This window comes from Battus philenor, unplaced genomic scaffold, assembly GCF_028537555.1.
Source record: "Battus philenor isolate CCGP_79_NKW_IND1 unplaced genomic scaffold, ilBatPhil1.0.hap1 SCAF_15, whole genome shotgun sequence".
Classification (NCBI taxonomy): Eukaryota; Metazoa; Arthropoda; class Insecta; order Lepidoptera; family Papilionidae; genus Battus; species Battus philenor.
The window spans coordinates 13,478,248-13,499,759 of record NW_027181677.1 but is presented as its reverse complement, the minus strand read 5'-3'; the positions used below and the strand labels follow the sequence as shown (position 1 = coordinate 13,499,759).

Genomic DNA, 21,512 nt, shown 5'->3' with positions numbered 1-21,512 from the left:
TACGAGTATAACAGATAGGTTAGCGATAAGCCTCCAAAAACAGTTGTCATATATATATAAAAAAAACTATGTCCTTTTAAATAAACAATTTTTATCTGCTACACTAATACTAATGTGTTAAATACTCTTCGTACTTGAAATATACATATAATACCTTTAATTTTTTCACATCTTCATATACAATCACATATGGTACAGTTTTTTCATAACAGTATTGGTTTTGGTTCTATAAATTATGGGTTCACTTAATCTAACTTAACATCAAGTAAACGATATCTTAACTAAAGACTACAACGGATATTATAATACTGATAAATAGCGATAAAATTATAAAATAAAGAAAGAATTTATGATAGCTCAAAAAATGTAAAGTAAGCTAAATATAAATAAATATATAAATCAAAATTGACAGTGTAGTGTTTCTGAGGGAAGGTGATGTATAGAAGGAGATAGAGTACGGCAGAAAGAAAGAAAAAAGAGAATAGAACGTGTGACATTAAGACGGATAAAATATGACAATGACAAAATAAGTCCATGTGAAACATGACAGGGGGTGAACGAAAGGTCGTAAATTCTGAGGCCTTAAAAAATATGACTACATAACTAATAATTTAGATTCTATCGTTACTCTAACTTGAACAAGTCTGACTGGACTAACTTAAGTCAAGGGACTTGAAATAACTTGGACTATAGTGAACATGTCGTTCTTACTGAACTATACACGCCACTTGACCAATATGTAAGATATTAATTTTAAAATGTAAACTATATGTCTGTACTTTCTTAAGAGCTGATTTCCACTGGTCACTATTAACACGGCTTTCTAATTTCTCTCGTATGTACATACGAGAGATCATAAAGCAAGCTATGTATTACACGTAGATACATTCATATTACATCAATAAAAAAATATTTAAGTAATAAGAATCTTAGGCAAATATATCTTCTGATTATTTTTATTACATTTAGGCTATATTCGATAAAGTGTATGTGTATAAATATGTGTTAAACTTTATTAAAAGATGTGTTTTTTTTATTAATTCTAATTTGTATCGCTGATTTTTTTTTTAGAGTATTTATCTTTCGCTTTAACTAAACGCAGACAATTGGGAGAGGGTTGCCGTTATTTGATACGGATCTTTCTTCTCCCAGATGTTGGAGTTTTTTCCTGATTCTTCTACACAACTATCGAAGCAGAGAAGAGTCAAAAATAAAATAGATTAAAATAAATAATACGTTGACGATATATAAGAGTTCTGAAGTTGTAATGTTGAATAAATGAAATTAATATTTATTTTAAATAAATGACATAACGCAATATTTCAAATTTAATGTACTGCCGTGGGGCCAGACATTCGTAAAAATGATCCTGACGGAAGAACAGCGCTGTGCTTTGTTTAACATTGCAGAATGTACTGAGTCATCAACTGTCTGTCGACGCAGTGTTGATAATCGTATAAATACATTTAAAAAACTTTTAAGTTAAACGGTTTTTGATACCCATATTGTGGTGGTTGTGGAAAATTATGTACCTAGTCCGCCATATTAGAACGGCGTCCATCTTGAATTTTAAATTTTGACATAATCATCGTGTTTTACTAGTGTAGCCCTTTCATTTGATACCCATATTGAGGGGGTTAAGGAAAAATACGTAATCCGCCATTTTGTATCGGCGGCCATCTTAGATTTATAATGTTATTGATTTTATTATATTGTATTGTCATCTAAATTAAATGTGTGTATCAAATTTCAGATCAACCTGACAACGGGAAGGTGCTTAAATTTCAATTTCTTATTTTGATCCAAATAAATTTCGTACGGGTCGAACTAAATAAAACCGTTTAAAGAGTACCATATCTATATTCTCATCATACTTTATAACTACCATATAAGATTAATAAAACTATTTTGTTGATCAAATATAGGTTTATTATATTAGGGGTACCTGAAAGTAATGTCGCTTTAAGTTAAATTCACACGACTACATATTTAACAATTATTTATTTCTAATCAACAATATATTCACCTTTAGCAACAACCTTTTACCATCTAGTATACAAAATCAATGCAGGAGTAGTAAAAATCAATCGGTTTTTCTGTAAAATATATCGAAAGAAACTACATTACTTTCCGTTCACCCTAATAATTTACCGTGTATCTAATTATAAATTTTAGAAGTTATATCTTATATCTCACTTGAAGGTATACTTTTATCTTTAATATTAAACGATTTATACCAAAAAATATAATACAATTTTAATACGTAATTGAATATTAAAATTGACGTTTCATATTTAAAAATGAAATAATTCGCTTTCGTTTCTCGTGACATTGTTCAAAGGTATTATTACCGTTGTTTCAAATATCCCAGACCTTCTTTCATCTAAGCAATAAATTAGACTGAGAATATAAATAAAATTATCCTTAAAAAGGACCCGTTATAATAGGATCATTTCTTGTAAATGTTATGGGAAGAAACGATGTTTGATGTTCGATATTTCAAATGTTATTTCTTTTCTTTTATATCTGCAGAAGCACTAAGATCACGGAAGTAGCTTGAAGAAATGTTCGTCTGGATTGGGTGTGTGGGGCACTCGTGCAAACGATGGACGTTGTGGCTGAAAGGATTAGTGGCGACCACGAGCAGGTAGACACTGCGTGGGCATGCTCCCCACCAGGTGGACTGACAATTTATGGTCGCTGGACGCTGGTAGCGCAGGACTATTCATCGTGACTAATTTTGGTAGAGGCCTTCACCAAGTTGTGGGCTAAAACCAGCTGATATAATAATGAAGATGCAGAGCGAACATTAACACATTTCTGGGACGACTTTCCTGAGTAGAATTGATAAGATCATTTAAACGGATATACATAACACATGAACACTATAGGTTTACATATTGTTCTGTATTGTTTTATTTTCATTTACTTCACATTTACATTTCTATTCGTTAAACGGTTTTATTTAGTTCGAACCGTACGAAATTTATTTAGATCAAAATTAGATATTGAAATTTAAACACCTTCCCGTTGTCAGATTGATCTGAAATTTGGTACACACGTTTAATTTAGATGACAATACAATATAATAAAATCAATAACATTATAAATCTAAGATGGCCGCCGATACAAAATGGCGGATTACATATTTTTCCTTAACCCCCTCAATATGGGTATCAAATGAAAGGGCTACACTAGTAAAACACGATGATTATGTCAAAGTTTAAAATTCAAGATGGACGCCGTTCCAATATGGCGGACTAGGTACATATTTTTCCACAACCACCACAATATGGGTATCAAAAAACCGTTTAACTTAAAATTTTTTAAATGTATTTATTTTAATTTTTACTTTACTATTTTCATTATATTTATCACATATTTAAGTGTTTATTTTGAATAGTCATATATACCGTTTTTGCCAACTTGTTCCTTTTAATGGTCTCTCCTATGACCCTTCTGCAGCACTCTAGAAAGTTTCCAGCTCCTCGTCCATAAGTTCTGCGATGTTTTTTTCTTCGTCCCCTTGTTGCAACTAAAACAGGCAATGTGTTCTTAACGCGCCATATTACGTATTTAAAATACAAAACAAATTTTCAACTTCGGTACTGTTTTGAAAGAATAAAGACTTTAAAAGTGTATCAGTCGCAAGGGACGAGATTCGAAATATAATTTTTTCTGTAAACATAAGTTATGTCTGCGCTGCGGCTCTGATGTGACTTGATAAACATAATAAATATTTTATTCACACTGTTTTCGACCCAAACTTTATAAACATAAGTGTCCTTTTAGTTTGGTTATTTATTTCATTACGACCTTTTTATAGTTTTAATTTTTTTATTAATATATTTGATATACGTATGTATATATAATTAGCACTATATATATTTTTTTAAATGCTCAGATAAGGTTTTTTTGTTTAAATATTTAATGGAATCAAGCGTTATTTTGCGGAAATCCATCCTAAGTTACAAAAGGACCAATATTTAGCCACTTCCGCACATGCAGCCGTAGTCATGCAACAAAGTGCGAATTACACAGAGATCTGACTCTGTGTTTGGCACTAATCGGTGTAACATAGCTCCTAAACATGTCCCGTGGCGGGGTGAAACACGTGTTGAGTATTTTAGCGGTGGTAGTTGTAATTCGCATTGTTTGCCGCATGCGCATTTATCAACGGACTTGCGGGCGATGCACTTTGTTGCACGACTACAACTGCATGTGCGGAAGTGGCTAAATATTGGACCTTTTCTTACTTTTTTTGCTTAAAACAATATTAATTTATCAAGCAAACACTGAGTTCTACTGATGTCTAAAGTTTGTAAATTTTTATGTTAGTTATCCATATGTATAAACATATATATAAATAAATTAAACTATAAAAAATAAAAGCAAGGGTAAGCCCCTTCTTGGCGGATCAACGATATAGTAAAAATATCGTGAAGTTGCAGGATGCAAGCAGTGCAGGATCAGTCATTCTGGAAGTCTTAGGGGAAAGCTTTTACGTTGCTGTGAACAAAGAATGATTTAATTGATTTATTTTAATGCCTCCACTATTGGGAATCTCTCGTACAATCCCTGTCAGTTTAAAGGGACAGTTTCTATTTAAACATTCATTCACATTCGTTCATTGTTCACCTTCTAATTCATTCTTCTTTTGTCTGTCACGACATATTCTATTATTATCCGTACGTGTACCTTTCATTCCTTGCTTTTTATTCTTCACCGTTCCTCCCAAATTGCTTTTTTAGAGTTTTTAATTTATTAATATATTTATTATTTTGCATTTTGTTACAATTTTTTATATTTTTTTGTTTTAACTTATATCTACATAAATACATTTAAAAAAACTTTTAAGTTAAACGATTTTTTCATACCCATATTGTGGTGGTTGTGGAAAAATATGTACCTAGTCTGCCATATTGAAACCGCTTCCATCTTGAATTTTAAATTTTGATATAATCATCGTGTTTTACTAGTGTAGCCCTTTCATTTGATACCCATATTGAGGGGGTTAAGGAAAAATATGTAATCCGCCATTTTGTATCGGCGTCCATCTTAGATTTATAATGTTATTGATTATATTATATTGTATTGTCATCTAAATTAAATGTGTGTACCAAATTTCAGATCAATCTGATAACGGGAAGGTGCTTTAATTTCAATTTATAATTTTGACCCAAATAAATAAATTCCGTACAGGTCGAACTAAATAAAATCATTTAAAAACCGTTTAATTACAGTAATATGAATAATTTTATTTATAGCATTTTGATACCTTTTTGTTTTTCAATCTTTACTGCGTTCTATTGTTTTTAAAAGCTTTAATGTAAATGTCGTAATAAAATCATTTGACATAAAAAGGGGCGATTAGTTATAACCTTTATTTCTATAACAGATCATCCTGTATATTTCTATATAGCAGAGATTTATAGTAAAATTGACACTATCAAGCAGGTTAAACTATCACTGTATAGAAAAGGTTGTGCACGAAAAAAATATAACCGTATGGAATAACAAAACACGAAGGGTTTTCTGGGACCAATAAAGAAGGCAATTTCCACGAAAATAGGACGCGCCATTGATATAAATTGTCGTGTACTGGATGGGGCAGATGTAGCGAGTAGTTGTTACTCTCGCAACGTGGTACGTTCAAAGTCCCTGAGTAATAAACAAACATGTGACGTCTGGACTTTTATGAGGATCAGGTATTAAAAGACTTTGATAGTCAGCAGATGCTTTTAGAAGAAAATCTTTACAACTTTGTATATAGCATGTTTAACTTTTCTAATTCTAGATTTCTTTCATCATGATACATCATTTCTAAAGAACGTCCTTTGCAAGATATAGGCCTCCTCCAAAGATCGTCTCAATGACTGGTTTTGTGCAGCGCCATCTATCGTCTTCCCGCACCCTCAACTATATCACCAGTCTATCAAGTGGGGGGTCTATCTATGCCGCGTCTTCCGGCTTATATTTTGATTCTAGTGAAAGTCCTTTGCAAGATATAGGCCTCCTCCAAAGATCGTCTCAATGACCGGTTTTGTGCAGCCCCATCTTTGGTCTTCTTGCACCCTCAACTATATCGTCAGTCTATCTAGTGGGGGGCCTCCCTATGCCGCATCTATCAGCTGGTATTATGATTCTAGAGAACGTCCTTTGCAACATATAGGCCTTCTCCAAAGATCGTCTCAATGACTGGTTTTGTGCAGCCCCATCTATGGTCTTCCCGCACCCTCAATTATATCACCAGTCTATCAAGTGGGTGGTCTATCTATGCCGCGTCTACCGGCTCGTATTTTGATTCTATAGAACGCCTTTTGCAACATAAAACCCTCCTTCAAAGATAGTCTCAATGACCGGTTCTGTGCAGCCCCATCTATGGTCTTCCCGCACCCTCAACTATATCGTCAGTCTATCTAGTGGGGGTCTATCTATGCCACATCTACCGGCTCGTATTTTGATTCTAGAGAACGTCCTTTGGAAGATATACGCCTTCTCCAAAGATCGTCTCAATGACTAGTTTTGTGCAGCCCCATTTATGGTCTTCCCGCATCCTCAACTATATCGTCAGTCTATCTAGTGGGGGGTCTATCTATGCCGCATCTACCGGCTCGTATTTTGATTCTAGAGATCGCCCTTTGCCAGATATAGGCCTCCTTCAAAGATCGTCTCAATGACCGGTTTTGTGCAGTCCCCATCTTTGGTCTTCCCGCACCCTCAACTATATCGTCAGTCTATCTAGTGGGGGCCTCCCTATGCCGCATCTACTGGCTCCTATTTTGTATCTAGAGAATGCCCAAGATATAGGCACCCACTAAAGATCACCTCAATGATTGATTTTGTGCTGGCCGAAAACACTCCAGATTTTTTTGGCCTGAACACCATTGGTTGCAGAAGCGACGTGCTTCGCCTACTGCCACTTGAAAAAGTAATTCTTCGAGCCAAGTCGATGACCCTTTATTCTGCGGAAGTCCTAATTCCTCGACAGACGACCACGATTCCAATATATTACTAGTAACACACTGGTGAAAGACCTTTGTCTTCATATATAGCGTTATTTTGAACGAGTAGATATTTCGAAGCTTCCAGAACACTGCCTATACGAGGCGGTAGTTTGATGCTTTAGGAAACCGTTAAACAGTTTCTTTTTCTCTCTTAACTTGTTCCGGTTCTCAACTCTCTTTTTCCGGAATTATCTCGCAGCGTTACCAGAGTAGACTCCAATATGCCTGGACATGGAAGGGTGTGAATCTCACGTAACAAATAAAGTGAGGTTAGTTCTCAATAAATAAAATAATTAATCGTGTTTAATATCATAAACGTGTTGAATTAATTTATTTATATATATGACTATGCTCGGAGTTAAGCTGCGAGATCGAATGAGAAATGAGGAGATCTTCAGAAGAATCAAGGTAGCACAAAGAATTGCTCATCTGATGTGGCAGTTGATGAGCAAATTGCTCGTGCCGATGCCCGTGGGGGCCGTAAAGCTATCTTGTGACGAACATGAGCTGTTGCGGCGTGGGTATCCCCCTCCACTAGGTAGACCGAAGTAGCGATCTTTAGGGGAGACATTTACTGTAAAGATGTCAAATAAAATCTTTACATCTTTTTAAAACGATTAACTTTCCTACCTTATATTTACGTGAATAAAAAGTCGGCAAAGTTTCTTGCGAAGACAAACAACGGTAGTCTGAACTCGCCTTTAGTTTTATAACAGAGTCGGAAAGTTCTAACTTTATTTAGCTTATAACTTTTTTTACTACACATAATAATAACTTGCGATTTTTATTAAACTTACAGTATTAACTTCAAAACTAAAGACGGATTTTTTTAATATAGAAAAGCTCAATAAATTTCGCTACCTACTGTATTTATTAAAATATTTATTCATATTGTTATTATTTACTGTAATAACTTATATAGGTCATATAAAAATACCAGAAGAGCCTTATTTGACAGAAACCAGTATCAGATTGTGCTTTTTCCCATATTTCAACTGAGCTTTCAAACGCTCTCTGATCTGATGTATATTACGAGAAACTGACGGATTCTTTTAGTAGTCACTTTCGCAACACCCTTTATATAGTCATAGAGTAATTTATTAAGCTTTATTATCATTTAAAAATTCTGTCTCAAGAAAGTGTCTCCAAAGTATTTTACTAAAGTTGTTAGAGGTGTTTATTTTTTAATACATATATTATTTATCATTTTATTTATCATTTTATTTATTAATTGGTTCTTCTTTTGTTATGGGAAAACTCAATTTGATTCTAATTTCATTCAACATTCTTGTGGAACTCTCGTCACTTTGTTAGAGGCGTTTAGTTTTTTAATACATATATATTTTATCATTTGATTTATTTATTAATTGGTTTTTCTTTTGTAATGGGAAAACTCAATTTGATTCGAATTTCATTCAATATTCTTATGGAACTCTCGTCACTTTGTTAGAGGCGTTTATTTTTTTAATACATATATTGTTTATAATTTTATTTATTTATTAGTTGGTTCTTCTTTTTTAGTGGATAAACTCAATTTGATTGTAGTTTCATTCAAGATTCTTATGGAACTCTCGTCACTTTCATAATAAAGCACATTCTAACCTCGTACCGTCTGGAATGAATTTTCCATTGAAGGTATTTCACGTTACGTGAAAAGTTTTCCTCGTAATATATATTACGTACCGTAACCTCTGGTTGTGTAACAGGCTAACTCATTATCCACTTCAGTTGTATAAAAATTACTTAGGTAAGAAAGCTTTTCTCGTAAAAGTAGCTTATCCTATTTATCGTCCAAGAGCTTTAATTAAAAACGCCACAACGCAACACAGTGTACCTGTGTCGAGTATAAATTACGTTAATACTCTGTACGTTGCTTGGCCGCTGTGATATATACCTACTCCTTCTCAACCTCTCTCCTTTGTGCTCAGAATTAATAATGGTATTAAAAAATATAATCCAGAACTTAATTGCTGAGGATATTGAAGCTTATATATATATATTACCTTAGAGCAGTGATTCCCAAAGTGGTCTATATCGACCCCTAGGGGTCTATGACAACCTACAAGGGGTCTACGTCAGCGAAAAGAAATTTGGTCCATGAAATGAAAATGGGGGTCCACGATAGTGGATCTCGACACATACACTGATAGCACCTATTTACTTACTTCATACTATCTAATAATATTAAAACATTTACATTATTTATAAAAGTACCTATGAAGTAAAAAAATTATTATATATGTTTAAAATTGTGTAAGTTGTAGGATGTTAGTATATTAGATTGGTTTAGTTGGTACAGTAGATACAAAATTTTATTTTGAGTAATTTTCATTTAAATTCAATTAATAAATGTATAATTTAACATGTGTTTTTACTTTAAGTTTTTAACACTAAACTTCACTACAGTTAGAAATTTACAGGAAACCAATATCAGGTAAATAGGGGGTCTACCCAACAGGGAAAAACATGGCAAGGGGTCTACGACACAAAAAAGTTTGGGGAACTCTGCCTTAGAGTCAATTAATCCGCTTGATATTTCTTATAGCTTTCATTGAAAAGATAAAATTATTTTACTACATTATTTAATGGAGGTTCTATTGACGAAAAATAATGGATAAGGTAAATTAAGTAATAAGTTTTATAAAGAAAATATATTTAAAGACCCCATTATCGATTTGTTTTAACAAATCCTTCTAGAGTTAAGTTTTATGCAATGAAAGGTGTAGTGATCTCAATGCAGTCATTATATCTCTTACAATTTTTCAATCTGTTTTTCACAACCTATGTCCTTAGAAATATTATTTTTATTTAAAATAAAATATCTAATTTTTTTAAATTTTTTAGTTAATTTTTTTATTTAGAAAAATCCTTTTTCAGGAAGCCATGTAAACGCAACCTTGCGTTGTCAATTGTTTTTAACATTATAAAAGGTTAGTGAACTCAGAACAAGAGTATGCCACCACCAGCTCGGAAGGTTGATCTGTTGAGAAGATCCTCAACGGTTGCTGTTTTTAAATGTAAATCAAAAATTTTTAATGTAATCTTTTTAATATAAACCATGTGAACTAGTCAACTAACCAAGTTCATCCATTTCAATCAAATAAAACCTTTTGAATATTATAAGATTTATTCAATAAAATAATTTTACTTTTAACTAGTGGAACTTTGTTATATACTAGCTGTGACCGTGACTTTGTACGCGTGCCAAAAAATAATTCATTGTTTTTTTTATCGTAAAAGTATTTTATTATCTGTCTATTTCTATGTTACTTTACCTAACTGCCAGTACCTTCCGTCAAAATCGGTCAAGCCATTTCAAAGACTAGCCGGAACAGACAGGCAGACAAATAAAAATTTAATAAAAATGTTATTAGAATATTAGAAATAGACACTACAATTTCATTTATTTGTCTAGAATTTTGCAATGTCTTAAGAAAAAAATCTGAGCAACGAAATTCTGAATTAAAAATATTAAGACTTTTTCATTAATGAAAATAAACCTTAATCTATTCGGCCAAGCAATACATATATATTGAAAGTGCAAATGCTACTTTCTGTTTGAAATTGGTACTACTAAAGCCTTTTCTAATATCAGATAAGAAAAATTACTTTTAGTCTACACAGAGCACGATGTCGTATTAATCCTATTAGATACTAAGCTCTGATCGAAGCCTTTTATATGGTCGAATAAACTTCGTAATATATTTATTGAAAATGTAAAGTCGAATAAAATTATATGACTGGACGCGATTTAGTAAAAACCAAGGCTTTGCATAAACGTTCATTTTGTAAGTCTTCTTTATTATTTTTTAAAGCGTTAGTGTCCAATTAAAAGATGTTTAATTAGGTTTGTAACACTTTATAAATTTATTTAGCACAAGTACCAAAATTTTTATGAGCGATTGAAGGCGAGCAAAACGGACGTGCATTCACCGTGGGACTCTGGGGCGCACTCAGCACCGCTACCGAGCGAAAGCGAGTAATAGAACAAAGGCGCAGGAAACAAAAGGCCTGCGCACGCGTCACCGGTGCGTGCGCGTGCCCACTGCACCAAGTCGGCATATTAGGTTCGCCCGTCGGTTTTGCTTGCTTACAAAATTTTATATTAATTATTTATTTAGATATTATATTAGTGTATATACTATACTATTAGTGTATATACTCCCACATTTTTTTATATTTTAGTTTAGTTCACAATGTATTCTAAATTCATCATCAATATGATAGCCGATAGGCACCGAATTTAAGGCATAAACCACTTCCAAAAATAGCTATGATCACGACTTTCCGCGAACTTAAGTATGTCGTCTATCTAGTGCGTACTTTCGTGTACTATCTAGTGTATATTTGCGTGCTTGCGTGCGTATGTCTATCTAGTGCAGAGTTCCCCAAACTTTTTTGTGTCGTAGACCCCTTGCCATGTTTTTCCGTGTTGGGTAGACCCCCTACTTACCTGATATTGATTTCCTGTAAATTTCTAACTGTAGTGAAGTTTAGTGTTAAGAACTTAAAGTGAAAACATATGTCAATTTATACATTTTTTAATTGAATTTAAATTAAAACTACTCAATATAAAATTTTGTATCTGTTATGTAAAATATACGTAACATTAAATAAACAAATTTTTTACTTCATAGGTACTATTATAAATAATGTAAATGTTTTGATATTATAAGATGATGTAAGTATATAGATACTATCAATGTATGTGTTGAAATCAACTATCGTGGACCCCCATTTTCATTTCATGGACCCCCAAATTTTTTTTCGCTGAAGTAGACCCCTTCCAGGTTGTCATAGACCCCTAGGGGTCGATATAGACCACTTTAGGAATCACTGATCTAGTGTCTAGTGCGGGGCTTACCCACGCCGCGTTTACCTGCTTGTGATCGCCGTTCGATAACCTTCCGGCACTAACGCCCAGTCTTTCCCAAGTTTCCAAATTTAAATATCTTTATTCAAGTATTTACACTTACTTTTGACATGTAACTTCTCAAACCCTGGCTTTATCGTTTGTCCACCTAGCGACGCTGTATATATCTCAAATGGACTAAATTACATATAAAGAAAAATAAATTATCTATATTATATTAATTTTATTAAATAGGGAGTATAATATATAACATTTACACAAATTAATGTCTAACACAAACAAATATAAGAGTACCTAAACTTTTGAGACATTTCACACAAAATAAATTTCTCAACGCACACATGAATAATTGTTACAGTATTTGACAGGATTGGACAACAAATGTTTGACATGTTTGCATTTATTGAAATGATTAAATATTCCTTACACATATCGAGTTTTCATTGTTTTTAAAATGTATATTCTGCTATTCGGGGCGGAGATCAATTACCATGAAAATTGGTTCAGCAGATCCTGAGTTATAAGTGTAACAAACCCGTCTTTGTTTTATTTATATAATACAGAAGATACAACCTGAGGATGGCGATATGGAGTAAGGATGAGGAAGTGGTCGACAGAGTATTACAGAGAGAGAGACCGAGAAACTGTTCACCGCTGTACAAGACCGGTCGTGCCGATCTTTGGGGACACCTAAGCCTTGCAGCCTCCGTTGACTGAAAAGAAGAAGACGGATATGTTTACTATCATTCATCTTCAACTTTAATACGTTATTTAATATTCAGCGTTCTAAATTCAAATACTATTGTTACATGACAAGTGATTTGATAAATTTAATTACGCTCTAACCTGTGCAGATAATTAATTAATTTGTCCATATCTAGACACTGTTCAGCGTACAGACAGACCTAAGTGATGTTAATTAAAATCTTTGATAGAATACTTACTTTACATTGATATATTAATAAGTATCTTAACTCTTAAAGAGGTCTAGATCATAGGCATAATATATATATATATATATATATATATATGTATATATAAATATATATATATATATATATATTTTCATATATATATATATTTATATATATATATCTAATATATAAAATTCTCGTGTCACGGTGTTCGAACTTGAACTCCTCCGAAACGGCTTGACCGATTTTTACCAAATTTTACATGCGTATTTAGATGTCTGAGAATCGACTACTATCTATTTTCCATACCCCTAAGTGATAAGGGTGGTCCACCCCTAAATTTTATTTTTAATTTTTTACACAATTTTTTTTGGTTTTTATTTTATTATGATACAGCATACAAAAATACATACAAACCTAAATTTTCACCACTCTACGATCAATCTTTATCTTACATTTGTTAATTAAAAACTTTATTTTTTTTTGCAAAACAACGTTTGTGGGATCAGCTAGTATATATATATATATGAGTCTATTGTACGGTAGAATAAACAGCGAAATATATTTATTGAAAATATAAAATCAAATAAAGACATATGATTGGATACAATTAAATAAAAACAATGAAAGTTTGGCATGAATGTTCACGGTATATTTTAAATTCATTATTATTATTGTGATAGTCAATACGGTCACAGCTATGTGGGTGTTTAACGTGTACAAAACATACCTATATACAAAAATACATACATTTATTTTGCATATATACTTATAATACTCATTATAAATATAATATTATAATAAATAAAAACATCAAACTGACTTAGACCGCAATTGTCTCAAAAAGAATAAAGAAACAGAGAAAGAAAAAGAAATGAATTGAAGGATAAATAATCATAGATCTAGTAAATATTTCTTAACTTTTAAAATAGATAGTGATATAGCACGTCTTTTACTCATGTGGTCATGGCATGTGTGGTAAAAGATTTGGTTATAAACGAAGTAAAATGCAGGCTTTTTAGTTTTAGATTCTCTGATGACCACAAAGACCTCTCATGTGTATCATGAAGGAAGGAGGAATTGAAACCTTGAAAATGAGAGGAAGTGAGCAGATTGAAAAGAATATTAGAAAGTAGATAAAGTATGTGAGCATTCCGGCGAAGCCTTATGGGTAACCAATTGAGCTTAGCATTAAAAATTCCGAAACATGTTCATATTTTCGGAGATCAAATATGAAACGAATACAGAAGTTTTAGGCGAGCAAGTAATGTACTATATTTCTGAATCATTTATACAGAATGATTGGAAATAAATGTAAAAATTTATTTCTAATCACCATATATTAGTCATATCAAAAATGGAACATTTATAAGAACATATTCTTTTTTTAGCACTACGTCTATCATATATTACGATATAAAAAATTGTGTAGTTAGACGAAAAGCATTTAGCAATAATTGTATTCTCAAGGCATATAAAAATTAATAAAAAATATTTTTAATATTTCATAACCCAATATAAGTACAGTTTGGTCGCTTTCGAAATCCAATTCTCCCCAAAGTTAATGATAATAAACCTTTTGTAACTAGTTGTTTACATTGTCCCTGGTCTACCGCAAAAATACCGTTACACTGTTATAACGTTTAGCGCTGTTATTTTAAGTTAATTAGCTAATGTTATTTTAGCTAATATTTTTCACATTTTTTAAAGTTATTTACTTTAGTGTATCTAGAACTAAATATATATTACAGTTGAAATGTATAGTCAAACATTTTTACGACTCTAAAACAATAAACCTAAGTAGTTATTTATGTAATATATGTTGCTATGTAAAACAGAATAAAGATATACAATTACTTCACCTGGTTTATTAAAAAAGCTAGTGCTGGATCACAGGTTCCTTTTGGAACCCACGTAAATTCAAGTTAAATGCTTTTATTGAAAATTGAAATCTGATTGTTATTGTCTTTTTTAACCAGTTGTACTGCTTTGAATTTTTCTCATGACACATGCGAGTTTAGCTGTAAATATGAATCAGAAAAAGTTCTCAGAAGAAACATGGCCTACCCTAGAAACGAAGGTAAAGTTAAAGGTGGATTTAGAGAGCATCGCCGTAATGATGGGCGACGACAACCTTCGCCCATCATTCCTATCGTTTGCTCGTAGGGTGGTGAGTGACACTGTTAATAGAAACAAAACAGTATAGACAAGTAGGTACCTAATAAACTGCACGTATAATAACTAGTCAATTAATAATTAGAAAAATAGAATAAGAAAAGTGTAGTAATGTATTATGAATGCACAACCCAAAGAAAACTGTGATAAAAAATAAAGAATAAAAAAAAGTACCTAGCCACCTAAGAGTAATAAGATGATGGAAGGAAGGCGATGAAAGCAAGAAGCAATGAAAGAACAAAATGAAAGATATTGTGATGTAAATAAGGTAAGAATAAAAGAAATTGAGAAGTATGACAGTGAGTGAAGAATAAAGATGAAAAATCTGAAAAACTTATTTGTAAACAAAGACCCTGATTCCAACTAATTAGGGGTACGAGAGGCCTCCAATAGCGAGGGCCATATTAAAAAAAAACATAGCCTATGTCTAGCAGCGGGCTTCTATCGGCTAACAAATACATTTAAAAAACTTTTAAGTTAAACGGTTTTTTGATACCCATATTGTGGTGGTTGTGGAAAAATATGTACCTAGTCCGCCATATTGGAACGGCGTCCATCTTGAATTTTAAATTTTGACATAATCATCGTGTTTTACTAGTGTAGCCCTTTCATTTGATACCCATATTGAGGGGGTTAAGGAAAAATACGTAATCCGCCATTTTGTATCGGCGGCCATCTTAGATCTATAATGTTATTGATTTTATTATTATATATTGTATTGTCATCTAATTTAAATGTGTGTACCAAATTTCAGATCAATCTGATAACGGGAAGGTGCTTAAATTTCAATTTCTAATTTTGATCCAAATAAATTCCGTACGGGTCGAACCAAATAAAACCGTATAAAAAGAAAGAAGAACCTAGCATAAATATAGATTAAGATAAAATAAATTTATTAACTAACTAACTTGTTATTAAATATTAAATTGTACTAAAAAAAAACTAAAGATTTTCCACAAGTTCAAGCGATATCTGAAATCTTCAAGTGATTGTTAGATTTGAGGCGTCTCTTAGATCGACAAGTACACACTTGTTCAGACACGAGTGCTATCAAAAGACAGAGTTCGATGATCCGATATAAAAAAATGTCTTCTTCATGTTCTCTATAATTAAGTTGAATTGTTAACCTATTTAATATAATCAGGTTTGATTTTCTATATGATACTAAATGTTTATTTTTATATAATCATTGGGACCCCATTTTTGGTGAATTCTATCTTCCTTCACAATATCTTTTTTGGCTTTCTTTTGTACTTCACATGTTTATTTACTCATTTGCAAATATTTCAAATGCATTTCTACCTTTATCTACATTCACTTTTTAGGTGTAATACATTTAATTATGCAGTGTGATTTGCAGAATGCGCTGGATCCTTGATCCCTGTTTAGTAATGTTTTTATTTGTTTTGTCATTGTTGACTATAAATCATTAAATGTTCTTAGTGAGATAGTTATAAGGTAACAATTGTAACTAATTTTATATTTCTAAGTTTCTGTTACTGTTTATCTCCAATAAAGTAAATAAATAAATATTTCTAGTTTTATAATTACAATTAAAAACTTTTTTTTATTTTGCCTATATAGCTTCTTGTAAAATTTTTATTTATTTTTGTTTATTTCCTACGAGTATATAAATATCTAGATTTAAGTCTTATAACCTATTTATTGTAATTTATACCACGATATGGTAAATTTTCCAAGATTGGAATCTTAGCGTGTTTTATTACCTTCTATTTATTATAAAGGATGCTTTTTATAATTTTACAGGATTACCACTGCTCACAAACAAGGTTCTAGAAGATAGGAAGAAGCCTTCTCTGAGTACCATAATACCTCACTGCTATTGCCAATTCTGCCAACACGGCTGATAAGCGCGGCGATTATAGGATATCTCCACATAGATATCTTCGGAGAACTTATATAAAAGTATACATATCATTTATGGCCAAATCTTTTATCACACAGGCTGTTCGATTATGAAATGATTTACCGCTGAATATAAGACGTGCTAACTCACTACCTATTTTTAAGAAAATGGTTAAGAAATATTTACTAGACCTATGATTATTTATCTGTCAATTCATTTCTTTGTCTTCCCCTGTTTTTTTATCGTTTTGAAAGCAAATGCGAACTAAATTAGTTTAATGTTTATATTTATAATACATATATTATACATTATTTATTATAAGTATATATTTTATGTAAATATGTATGTATGTTTTATACACGTTAACTACCGATTATTTATACTTCTACCTTTTCCATACTATGGTAGTCTGTAAGATATTGTCTCGTGTGATAAGACCGCACGTTGTACTTTTTTGATTTTTATTGTAAAAATTTTTTAATGTATCACGTGTATAGTAAAGAATATGTAATTAAATGTATAGCAATTTCGAACGCATGATAGAGAGTCAGGTTGGCCGAGTGGTCTAAGGCGCCAGATTTAAGCTCTGGTTCCCGAGAGGGAGCGTGGGTTCGAACCCCACACCTGACAAACCTCTTTTTTTATTTTTATCGAAAATTTTAGAACTAATTTTTAATATATGTACTTATATATATACACATACTATATTATTATATTACCTAGACTTTCTATCACGTGTTCTATATTGTTATATATTTAATTTAATATTACGCCCACTACAAGGTTTTTTTTTATCAGTATCTATATTTCATAGGCATTAAATTTAATTTGGTGCCTTTGTTTTACATTTACGTTACATATTTCTGAAATATTTTTTGGTTCACTTTTTTCCATGTGGACTCATTTACATAATTGGTATTATGTCTGTATATTTATATGAAATTGTGAGAAAATTTTAAAATTATTACATTTCATTTAAAAGTGCAACTGTTGAGTTTCTAGCCGGCTCTTTTCAACAGATCAGGTTTCGAGGCGGTGGTAGCTTACTACTTATAATGTTAAAATAATTAATTTACCGAATCTAAGCGCCTGTTTAAATTTAAATAGCAATTTTGCTTAATCGAAACATAACTGCCTATTTGAAAAAGAATTTTTAATTTGAATTCATTCATTTTGTCGCACAGATAATATAAAACATAGACTTTTAGTCGTACCAGGAACAGATTAATAAAAGATATTTTTCTAACAATGATTTATTTAACATATTACTAAAATCTTTCTAGGTACGATCTGAAATGTTTACTCAATTTTTATGTTGATTTTCGAATGTCGTCATTGCAAAAAATATTACACAAAGAATAGCGTAGTAAATCAATTTTTTTTTATCCGACAATCGACGACAATGGGCGTGTTCTCGACCGGGTCTTACCCGGGTGAAGTAGTGGAGCAACGAGCGGTATGAATGCCTTCCAACCCCTCAGTGATACCGCAACAAATTAAATTATTACCTTTAACTTTCTACATAAATGTAACGGTTCTTTTCAAATTAGTTTTCGTGAATTTTCTTATACCTTCTATTTAAGAACTAATTTGATTTGATTTTAGTTTAATATACTAAAGGTTCTGCCTAAAATGAATATTAAAAAAATATTGCACGGTTATTGGTTATGATATAAAGTTTTGCGAAGTAGATTGAGCCAAAAATAAAATAGATTAGAAAAGTAAATAGATAATATGTCGACGATCAATAAGTGTTCTATTAAAAGATTCAATGTTGAATAAACTAATTTTATATAAGAAAGGACCAATATCTAGCCACCTCCGCACATGCAGTGGTTGTCGTGCATGAAAGTGCACCGCCCGCCAGCCCGCTCGTAAACATTTTCATGCACGGCAACCACTGCATGTGCGGAGGTGGCTAGATATTGGTCCTTTCTTATTTAGGATGGACTTCCGCGATGTAACGCCTGAATCCATTAAATAACTAATTTTATATTACATCGTTTATATCTATATCCAATAAAATTGTGTATACTTGTAAGTATATTTATAATTTTTCAGCATTATTTGTTTAAATCTAGTGATGAATGCTATGCATGGTCCATACATATGATTTTTTTTAAGGCTCCGCTATTTGAGGCCTCTGGTACCTAACTAGTTTGGGACATGGACTACTATAGACTACTATTTTTCTTTTTTTTAATTAATTTTTTCACGTACTATATTTTATTTTCGTGCTCTTCTAACACGCGTCTTAAGATCTTTCATTCTTTTTTCACTTCCTACATTTCATCTATCTTACTCTTTCATTCCATTTTCCATCTCTTTCGATGCCTTTCATCCATCACCTCATTCCTCAGGTTTTACAATATTTATATTTATTTTATTTCACAGAATTTAATTTATGTACATGTTACTATTATTTACAACTAGTTTGTCGTTCATCGATCTCAATTAGCTCAATTCCCTCTCTTTCGATGCCTTTCATCTATCACCTCATTCCTCAGGTTTTACAATATTTATATTTATTTTATTTTACATAATTTAATTTATGTACATGTTTCTATTATTTACAACTATTTTATCGTTCATCGTTCTCAATTAGCGAGGCTTTTGAATCCTCGCTGATCACACATATGATTGCGGTGCAGTATATACATGTATGATCTTCACATAGTAACGAATGCGGTTGAATGCACTGATTTACAGTCATACTACAGTTGTACTCCAACAACGTCTGTCTATGACAGTTTATGACATGTGATATTATCATAGTGTCATGTGTATCATAGTGTAGTGGGAATTATCATTTCACAAGGAACAATAAACTAAAACTAATATTAAATTCCGTCAATTCTTTTCACAGCTTTTCGCTGTTTAAAACTAGTTTCGGCTCTCTCGGGTGTCCTTGTGTCATGATGTTAAGCGGGTGACCAATGACAGCTCATGCAACACTTGCCTCCATTATAATGGAAAAGGATGAAAGAGAGTGTGTCCTTAAATACTTTAGGAAAGTTGCACAATACGCAATAGACATGAACAAAACATAGGTGGATAAAACATTGTAAAGTTATTAAAATAGATTCATTGACATAAAAAAAAAATTGTAAAATAAATCCGTGATAAAATTGATTTTACACGAGATTTTTTGATTGTACACGAGAAAATAATTAAACCAATTAAATCTGTGATACTGTAATAGAAATGGATAACTGAAGTGTTTGAGGATGTACGAAAGGAATGGAATGATTGAGAAAGGAAAATGGAATTGTAGAATGATAGAAGGAGGAAAAAAAGATATTGTGTACTATGGAAGACGAGAACGTAAATAAAAATTCAAGTGAAAGAATTATTAAAAAATACAAAACCCTGTTCCGAATTAAATAGGGGGTGGAAGGAGAGGTTCCCTATAGCGGGGGCCATTAAAAAAAATGACAGCTCAAGCCTAGGTCCTCACGAGAGTGTCCTTGGGATTTTTTTTCTTTATGACCCCCGCTATTGGGGGCCTCTTGTACCCCTATCTTGTGGTGGGACAGGGTTTTTTTTGTGCAGTTTTGTTTTCACTTAGTTTTTTTTATTCCCGTTCTCTGCTTCCATTCTTCACATGATCTTTCATTCCATTCTTTTATACCACATTTCTTCTTTCTTACCCTTTTGCTCTGTTCGTCTATCATTCTTCCCTTTTTCTTTTTACATTTTTTGATTTATATTTTTATTTTACATTTTTTTTACACATTATTACTTATTCTATAATTATTTATATCACAGTTTTGTTTCTATTTACGTTTTTAATCTATTTATCTTTTTAAACTCTGTTTGTTTTATTTCTTTCTATTGCCCTTTTGGCTATCTCTTTACAAAGGGATATGAACGCCTGTTTGTCATCGCCGCCTATCAGGGAGGCTATTGTCTCCTTCCTGATTTCAACGCCAGATGTCCTTGGGATTAGTCACTCCACGAGCGTTTACAGAAGCGATCTATGAGCTCGGCGACCTTCCAATCTAGTAAAATAGTAGTATGTAGCGGCCTGAGCTGAGGCTCCTGTTAAACCTTCGAGTTTCTCTAACCTAAAAAAGATCTTGGGCTAAGTGCACTCTGCGCCTTACCACCTCAAACCCACAGGTTCAACAGCCAAACAGCCAGAGTCGAATAAAAAAAAGAATTCTAAATTTCATGCCCCATACATATGCAATTAAAAATCCTAAGTCTGACATTTAAGCATGACATCTTGATACTTTAGATCTGTTAGCATTTATAACTTTAGAAATAAACCAAGATATTTTTTTGGAATTAAACTCAAACTTTATAATTACAAGGAATGTAATGAAACGAACATAATCTCATCAATGAGTGATTTTCCAACAGTAACTTATTTTTTAAAGTTTTAAAAAGTCTAAGAATTAAAAATAATATAAAAAGATATAAAATTGATAAACTTTTTATTCTATTGCAAAGATTACGGTTTGACAAACAGTAAAGCAATGAATATATATATACATATATATATATATATATATATATATATATATTTATTATAGCCCCTTTATTTACGTTATGAATAATATATTAAACTCAGTTATTTCAATATTAACTTCATCGAAATTAAGCGATACAAGGCGTCCAATATAAATGTGACATTAGTTCCATCTACAACCATGCAATTAGTTTTAACTAGT

At 31.9% G+C, this 21,512-nt stretch overlaps 1 non-coding gene across 1 annotated transcript; it reads left to right on the top strand.

Moving 5' to 3' along the window:
• Positions 1-17,382: 17,382 nt before the first annotated feature.
• On the top strand, positions 17,383-17,466 carry TRNAL-UAA (transfer RNA leucine (anticodon UAA)). Its single transcript has one exon. It is a non-coding gene; the product is annotated as a tRNA-Leu (tRNA).
• Positions 17,467-21,512: the final 4,046 nt, after the last annotated feature.